This window comes from Mastomys coucha, unplaced genomic scaffold (genome assembly GCF_008632895.1).
Source record: "Mastomys coucha isolate ucsf_1 unplaced genomic scaffold, UCSF_Mcou_1 pScaffold9, whole genome shotgun sequence".
Lineage (NCBI taxonomy): Eukaryota > Metazoa > Chordata > Mammalia > Rodentia > Muridae > Mastomys > Mastomys coucha.
In genome coordinates, this window is record NW_022196915.1 from 35,357,238 (window position 1) to 35,365,305 (window position 8,068).

An 8,068-nucleotide genomic window follows, 5' to 3' on the forward strand; every position below is an offset into this window, starting at 1 on the left:
TTTTTTTTTTTACATTTGAAGGTGAATTTTTTTCTATATTTTTCTTTTTTGGCAAAATCCATTCATTTCCAGAGGCCTTTTCTAATCAAATGCATGTTGTTCACAGTTTATTGGGTAGAGAGTATGCAATCACCTTCACAACCTTTTAAATTTGTATTGGATTCTAAACTCCCATGTCTTAGCCCTTGGGCATTTTCTTTGATAAAGCCCTCCTACCTTTCAGTCCAACAAAGACCAAAGACTTTGGGTACAACCAATGTTTAAGTAACCGCTGAAGAAGAGGCTTCAATTGCGCCGGTCTAGCTGGCAGTCTGTGGAAGGCCACAGGACTGGCTGAGAGATAACACCCTTGCCTTTCACCTTGCGGTCACCAGTTTGAATCGAGCAGAGATTAACAGTGTCCAAGGGTTGTTATCATCTGAGGGTGGCCTGGGAGCTGATAGGAAATAAATTGCTAGTATCTTGCGTCTCCTCGCCTGAGGTCACCCGGTTCAGACTATTTTAGGACCAGATCCAAATCTTGGCTGCAATGGTGACTCTAAATGGAAACCTCTGCAAAAGGATCAAATGCTAAATAAACCCACAGATTATACTTCTTCTTACACTAATGGAAGATAGTCTTTCAGACAAGGCTGGCAGTGAGGGTCAGGGAAAACAGGCGAGGTGTGTAGATTAAGGATACCTGGCCCGTGAGTGTTTATCCCATCCTGTCCCCATCTGATTTTGACACCCTTCAGTACAACAGTGCAGCCACATCATCTTCCTTTACCTATTGTTTGGTCCAACTTCAACAACCATCAAGCTTTAAAGGAAATTAATTGTAGCAGAGCTAGGTAGAGCAAAACACGCCTCTGGTCCTAGTGTTTAAGAAGAGGCAGGAGGCTCATAACAAGTTCCAGGCCAGCAAACCCTAAGCCAGGCAAAGAACTATATCTCAAGATGTCTTGGGGGGCTGGGGATGTAAATCACAGAAATGAAAAATGTCTCAATAGAAATATTGGGGAACCGAGGCATGGTGTTGAGCTTGAGGAACAGAAATGTAGGGAGACAGAGAGGAGAGAGCACTAGAGATAACATACCAATTCCGACTTTCTTTTCCCCTTTGAGACAGAGTTTCTCTGTGTAGCCCTGGCTGTCCTGGAACTCACTCTGTAGACCAGGCTGTCCTCAAGCTTAGAGATTCACCTGACTCTGCCTCCCAAGTGCTAGGATTAAAGGTGTGCACCACCACTATCCGGCAAATCTTCTAAATTTTAATTAGTGCCAAATAATTGTTTGGTTGTTTTGTTTAAACAGGCTTCATAGTCTAAATGAAAACGTTCTACTTGAATTGCATGTGTGTGTGTGTGTGTGTGTGTGTGTGCGTGTGCGCGTGCGCACTCAAGAGTGTGTTTTATAGGAGATTGTACATGTACACGGAGTTTTAATTTTTTTTTTTTTTTTTTTGGTTTTTCAAGACAGGGTTTCTCTGTAAAGCCTTGGCTGGCCTGGAACTCAGTCTGTAGACCAGGCTGACCTTGAACTCAGAAATCTGCCTGCCTCTGCCTCCCAAGTGCTGGGACTGAAGGCGTGTGCCACCCCCACCCTGTGAGCCCCCACCGCCCGGCGAGTCCCCGCCAGCTGGCAAGCTTTACATTTATTTATTAAGCAAGTGCTCTACCACTTTGTTTACACCCCAGACTTACATTTTCTACTTTACATTATATTTGGAAATGCTACTTTAAAAATACTCTTGTTTGTCCCTTTTTAATTTCAAGTTTATTATACATAAACAACTTTATGAACAACCACTCAAGTCAAGCCTATCTGGTCAGACTCAGAAATACAGGGACTTCTGATAATATTTAGTTTAAAAATAAAGCAAACCTTTAGCCAGATGGTGGTGGTACGTGCCTTTAATAACAGAACTTGGGAGGCAGAAGCAGAGGTAGATCTCTGTGAGTCCATGGCCAGCCTGACCTAGACTGAGTTCCAGGACAGCTAGACCTACAGGGAGAAACCCTGTCTTAAAGAACCAAGAATTACAAAAAGATAATAATAAAATAAATAAAACAAGCTCTTAGGAGTTAAAGATGGATTTGCCTTAGGCGAACGGGGCTGCCAGCTTGCCTTCAGTTTGCTGAGAAACAGTCGGTGCCTCTAAATCCACCGTTTGTTAACAACACACACACGCACCACACAGAGGAGTGGCTGTTCATCCTGGCCAGTGACATATCCTGTGTAAGCTCGATAAGGGTACCAAACTTAGGCTACCCTCATCTGTTCCTTGGGTATCTTTTATTAAAAGTCTATATTACTATTGCACAGCATCATCTATGCATATAAAGGGGAAAAGGGAGAAGAGAGAACGAGGCTATGTGCCCATTTGATTTATTTATTTATTTTAAGACAAGATTTCTCTTTTATGTAGGCCTGATTGTCCTGGAACTCACTTTGTAAACCAGATTGGCCTTGAATTCACAGAGATCAGCCTGCCTCTGCTGGGGTTTTAAGTGCTCAGAAATCAATTAGTGGTTTAATCAACTCAAACTGTAAGAGACTGAAAATGTGAAGGACCATTTACGCCAAGTCTCCCGCTGTTCCTCGGTCTCTGAGTTAGAGGAACCACTTTAGGACTAAATAAAATAATAAATCCATACATTTATTTAAAAGTGAGTAACTAATAGATGAGTGCCTCTGAACCTTCTAAATCTTCAATTTCATGAATCAGAAGGACTGAACAATATGTTTCAATTATTGACTTGAGTTTATTTAAATTTTTTGTAGCTTTCTCTTCCCAAAGATTATCTAATTTCATTCATTTATGACCTCCTCTTCCTCCTCATGCTTCTCCTCTTCCACCTCCAGAATGTATACTCCTCCTGGCAGTCCTGGGACTTGAACCTCGGACTTTAAGGGTGCAAGGCAAAAGTTCTACCACAGAGTTGTAGCCTCAGGTGAAATGCGTTGTTTATAAACACACATACACCACACACATTACATTGTTCCCTCAAATAGCTGCCTCCCCTATTAAAATTTTCCTAATACTAAGCAATACACCTTATTGGAACTCTCAAACCAAAAAGAACTCAAAGGTGACCGGATGTACTTGCTTTAGTAGGGAAGAAATGGGCCTGGGTGTGCACCAGTTGTTTAAACACTGACTCAACATTTGTTTTAGGCCAATTCGTTAAAGCAGCGGTCTAAATGGGCCCTGGCACAGCGTATCAGATAGCGCCATACACCAGCTGCTAAGCCTTCCTAGTCGGAACCGGAAGCCACCGCCAGGCGCCCTTAGGCCCTGGGTTCTGGGATGGAAGGACTTCTGTCAGGACTGGGGGACAGCACTGACTGTGGTCCACAGCGCTGGAACACTCGGTCCGGGAATGAAGGCCCAACGCAGGTCTGAGCACAAAAGCCAAATCCAACTCTGCTCCTGCATCCGCTCACCGCAGGGAGCCAAGGGAAGAAGCCTGGCTTTCTCAGCCACCAGCCTGAGGTTGTCCTGTGATGTGCGAAGGGCCAGGAGCCCACGTGGGCAGGATGAAGGGGAGATCGTTGCCTCACTCCTAGCCAAGGCCCTCTGATCTTTCCGATCCTTGGCGCTCCCGCGCTCCACACCCACGAAGGGTGGCATCTCCTGACTCTGAGTCCGGAACTTCTGCTCCGCGAGGTCGGCGCTACCGTCCGCCCCACAGAGAAGTCGGCGGCCCGATCACGTGCAGCAGCCAGCGGGGCTTAGATCGCCGGAGAAGTTTCGAGGCCTTTTTTTTTTTCCTCCGGGTTACTTGAGTCAAAATTTCAGTGTCCCATGCAATTGGCCAGAGAGCTGTCTCTCAGCCACTAGAGTAATTGTCTCCCTCCCCTGATCAGGTCACTATTAGGGCCGCGGCTTGCGGAAAGGGGATGCCCCCCCCCCCCGACGATGCAAGTGTGTAGTTTGCAACCGGAGACATCCTATGGCTTTCTGCTCCTTTTCCAGCGCTTACTTCTTGAGTGAAAGGTGGGAGTGGAGAAAGGGAACGCCGTGCTGTTGCCAAGTAGTCCCCAGCTGTAGAACCTCTGTCAGCGGTGCGAAAAGGCACCCCCACCTCCCCGTGGAGAGCCCTTGGAGGGAGTGAGCAGTCATTTGGGGATTGGGCTTTAAGCTAGCCCAAGGATGTCGGCGTCTAGTCCGGCAACCCCTCCCTGCCCAATATCCTCCCCACCACCTCACCACCCGCAAGCGCCTCGAACTTCTAGAAACAACGCCTTTCAGGCAGAGCTCCATTAAGATCAAGGCCAGAGTGCTGGCTTTGGCAGCGCGTAAGCTAAAATTGGAACTATTCAGAGAAGACTGGAGCGGTCCCTGCTCAAGGATAATGCACAAATTCACGAAGTGTTAAACAAACAAACAAATAAACAAACCAAAGACCAGGGAAGGGAGGGACAAGTGGCCCACAACCTGCTTCCTTACATCTGAAGGTGACCTTGTCCCCACAGTAAGGTTTTTCTCTTCTTCTTTCCAGAACTGTACTCAGAGGTTAAATGATGAACATGTCTCAGGCTTTGCTGGGAACAATGACTTTTCTTAAAAGCACCACAAGTTAAAAGAAAGAAAGAAAGAAAAAAGAAAAAGAAAAAAAGATTTAGGTGTAAGCTGATAATGGAGTAGCTGTGGTCAGACACCCATTCTCCAACCTCACTTTTCAGAGTTCATGTTATAACATAATGCCCATTAGGCACCAGTAATCCTCTATCAACACATTTTACAGACATCTGAATGTTAAGGAGATGGTTATTAATGGTCCATGATCCTAAAAGGTAACTATTGGTTCTAGAAACATTTTAATAACTCCAAGTTTTGATCATCTGCTTGTAGTCGAAGGCTTCTGGAAACTGAGGCAGAGAGACTGGGAGAGCACCTGAAGGAGAATGTTCACTGGTTGTCTCTAAGGACCTACCCTCCAACCTGATCTAAGAATGTGGGCACAAATGCCAGCAGGCAATATATCCCAAGAAGTATTTCTTGGTCCCTTCGTGAGCAGTCCAAGGTAGGTGAGGGAAGTAACCAGAGACCAAATGGCTGCTGGACATGGGCATCTTGTTTTTAAGGAGGTCTCCAGGCTGGAAATGGCCTCCAGGGACATCACATCCACTAAGGAATTCTCTACATGAAGGACCCTTTCCCATGCTTGCAAAATGGACAACTAAGGCTGACCCTAGGGACAGGGTGACTGGGCATTCTATCTGATTCAGGAACATTCTTTTCCTCCTGAACAACATAGGTCAATTCAGACTTTACCATTATGTTTGCTATGGGATTCTTTTTTTATTCGGCTTGTTTATTTGTTTTCTTCAAAATACTGTTTCCAGCTAAGAAGTGGAGGTGAAGTGGGGAGGAAGTTAAGGAATAATAGTCCTGGACCTCATGCTGTTTGATTTTCCCTCTAGGAGGAAAAGCAGATTTTGAAGTTACCCTTCCCAGACGCGGGTCTGGCGGCCCGGGCACCTACAGTCATCTTTGACTAAATAAATGGATTGGACCTGGTAGGGCTCCTTTATTTGAATCTGTTTATTGTTTGTATGAAATCAACAGCAGGTTGGTTTTTAAACGTGGTGCTGGCGGGAGGGGAAGTCTGACTGATTCTCTTTAGCATTTGGGAGGGACCTCCTTTGGTTGCAAGGCTGGTGCATAGTAGAGGGCCTTTCAAATGCATTACCTACTTCCTCCCCTCCAGCCACTCTTCCTTGGTACACAAGTTTCTTGCTTCCGTTTCCTTCCAAATGCTACCATAGGAAAAACTACCTTTTCCAAATCATATATTATGTATACTACATCCTGCTTGAATGGAGTATAAAACAATTTTTTCAAACACCAGTTCAAGTCACATGGCTATTATAAGCAGTTGGAAAGAGACGCTCCAAGCATTTCCACACAATGTGTCTCAATACATTGTTGTACTACAGTTTCACATGTAATGTGAAGTCTGTTTGAGACAAATCCTATAATCTGTGCAGTTGCACAACCAATCCCCCTAAAATATCCGGGTAGCTCTCGTTAGGGGTCTTGCTCTCCTCATTGGAGGAGTAGATGGTCTTCGGTCTTTTATGTCCCACCATTCCAAGGGCGGAAATGGTGTTTCTGGGAGAATGAGGTTTATCAGAGGAACCTTCTCTGACAGGGTGAGGGAGGATTAGGAAAGAAAAGCAGAGGTGCTTAGAGCTCGGGTCGCAGATTTAAGTATGCAGATGCTGTGATAAGAACGTACAAAGGAAGAAGGGTAGCTGTTCCTTCTGATGGTTTCAAATATAAAAATAAAAAATAAAATAAAATCCAGGCACAGGTCAAGGGCCAACCGGTTAAGCACTTTCCCATCCTGTTTGTTTCTATTTGTATGGGATGCGCGGGTTACCTGCCTGGCTTCTTTGTGTATGTCTTTTGCATGATTAAAACACACCTCTGCACTCTATAGGCACCACCTAACCTTGACAGATAGGGTTTGGGGTTATATCTTTGTTTTAATAACAATAGCGAGTTGCACACCGACGGGCGATGTTAGGTTCGAACTTGTGTTGTGGCTTTGGCCGGGCTGGTGGCTTCTGATTAAATGGAGACGGGCACTTGTGTGAAGCCTCTGCACTGCAGGTAACTAGAACCGGGCGTTTTGGGAACCTGGCGCTACTTAAGACACCGAAAGGAGACGCTTCCCCATCCCAGAACTTGCTTCTGACCCTCCGGGCTGCCGCTCGGAATCCCAAACCAAACCCAGCCCACGCACGTAGGGAAACGACGTGCAGAGGAGTGGGAGTAAGGGGGTGAACAAGGCTGAGTTTTCTCAATGAATTTTCTCAAGCTTGAGTCAGTACCCCGCTCCTAGCAGAGGGCCGAGCTCCGTGTATTCACTAAGCACCTGGCTGTCCTTGAAAGTCCCCAAGGGCAAATCCAGCTGAGCACCCTAGCCCGAGGAGCCACAGGAACCCGCGCAGGCTGAGTGACTCGCTTCCTCCAGGCTTCCGAGAGCAGCTGTCCCCTCCCTAGCCTCCTGCAGCGCACACACACCTCCAACCCTAACATTCCCAAACCCAGCAAAGTCAGTCGTCTCCGGCCTCCTCCAAGTCGGCTTTCTCAGATTTGTCTAGACTGATGCAGCTCGCCTACCTCTGATCGGTGCGAAGCTGTACGTTTATTTCTCAACTTGCTTCCCAAACCCCGAAATTAATTTAACACCTAAACTCCCCTGGGTCTGAAGTGTCTCAAGGGCACACACACTCCCGCCTTCTCCGGCCGAGCTTGGTGGCTGCGGGCGTGGCAGTTACTCCTCGCGCTCTTTACTTCTGGGCTTTAGGGAGCTCAGAGGGAGCCCCCACGAGAAAGAGTCAGTCACCCCGCTAGGCCAGGGAACTTCATCTCCGCCAGGCAGAGAAGCGTGGCCCAGGAACCGCCGTCTGCAACCTTCACCCTAAGCCCACCGATCTGCGGGCACAGCTAGGATGATTTCCCTAGGAAACTACGATTTATCAACAGATTTAGGAAGGTAGCCCTGAAGAGGGTCTCTGCAGCCTCCCGTGGGCTGCCTCCACCAACCGGGGTACCCTAAGTTGCGCCCGGCCTCGGCAGCTGTTCTTTCCGGACTTCCGAGTGGAGGGGTGGGTGGGGGAGCGTTCAGACACAGACAAGGTGAGATCAGAAGGAACAAGGAGTAGAGGAAAGTGACCATTTTCCAAACATGGAAGTCCCGAAAGTTGGGATTTTATTGGCTTGGTTGAATTTCTCTTCTTTGTCTATGACCGGAACACTCCAAAGGTGAAATCCAAAGAGCCACGTATCACATCTTTGTAAAGCCAGTCCCCCTCACCTCTACACCCCTCCCCCCATGGTTATGTTGCTACCTTGCTTCCGGTTAAGCAGCTCCCAGACTCCTTTGGAGCCGAGTCATTTCAGTACGAAATATCAAGCAGTATGGGACTTACTATCTTGATTAAACCAAGTCTTGACTAGGAGTGACCACCAGAATTTTGGATGTCTTTAAGCCAATGCTAGCTTCCCACCCCCTCCCCTTTGCCTTTGATCGTGGGAAATCCTTTCTACTTTGGGCCTCCATTCAAA

At 46.9% G+C, this 8,068-nt stretch overlaps 1 long non-coding RNA gene and 1 other non-coding gene across 2 annotated transcripts in view; both read left to right on the forward strand.

Annotated features, from left to right (window-relative positions):
* Positions 1-4,265: 4,265 nt before the first annotated feature.
* On the forward strand, positions 4,266-4,372 carry LOC116085469. The gene has a single exon (XR_004116575.1). It is a non-coding gene; the product is annotated as a U6 spliceosomal RNA (small nuclear RNA).
* A 2,930-nt stretch (positions 4,373-7,302) lies between these two features.
* Positions 7,303-8,068, forward strand: part of LOC116084523 — a 4,747-nt gene continuing 3,981 nt past the window's right edge. Inside the window, exon 1 of the long non-coding RNA XR_004116144.1 lies at positions 7,303-7,496. This is a non-coding gene — a long non-coding RNA (uncharacterized LOC116084523). The remainder of the gene's footprint in view (positions 7,497-8,068) is intronic.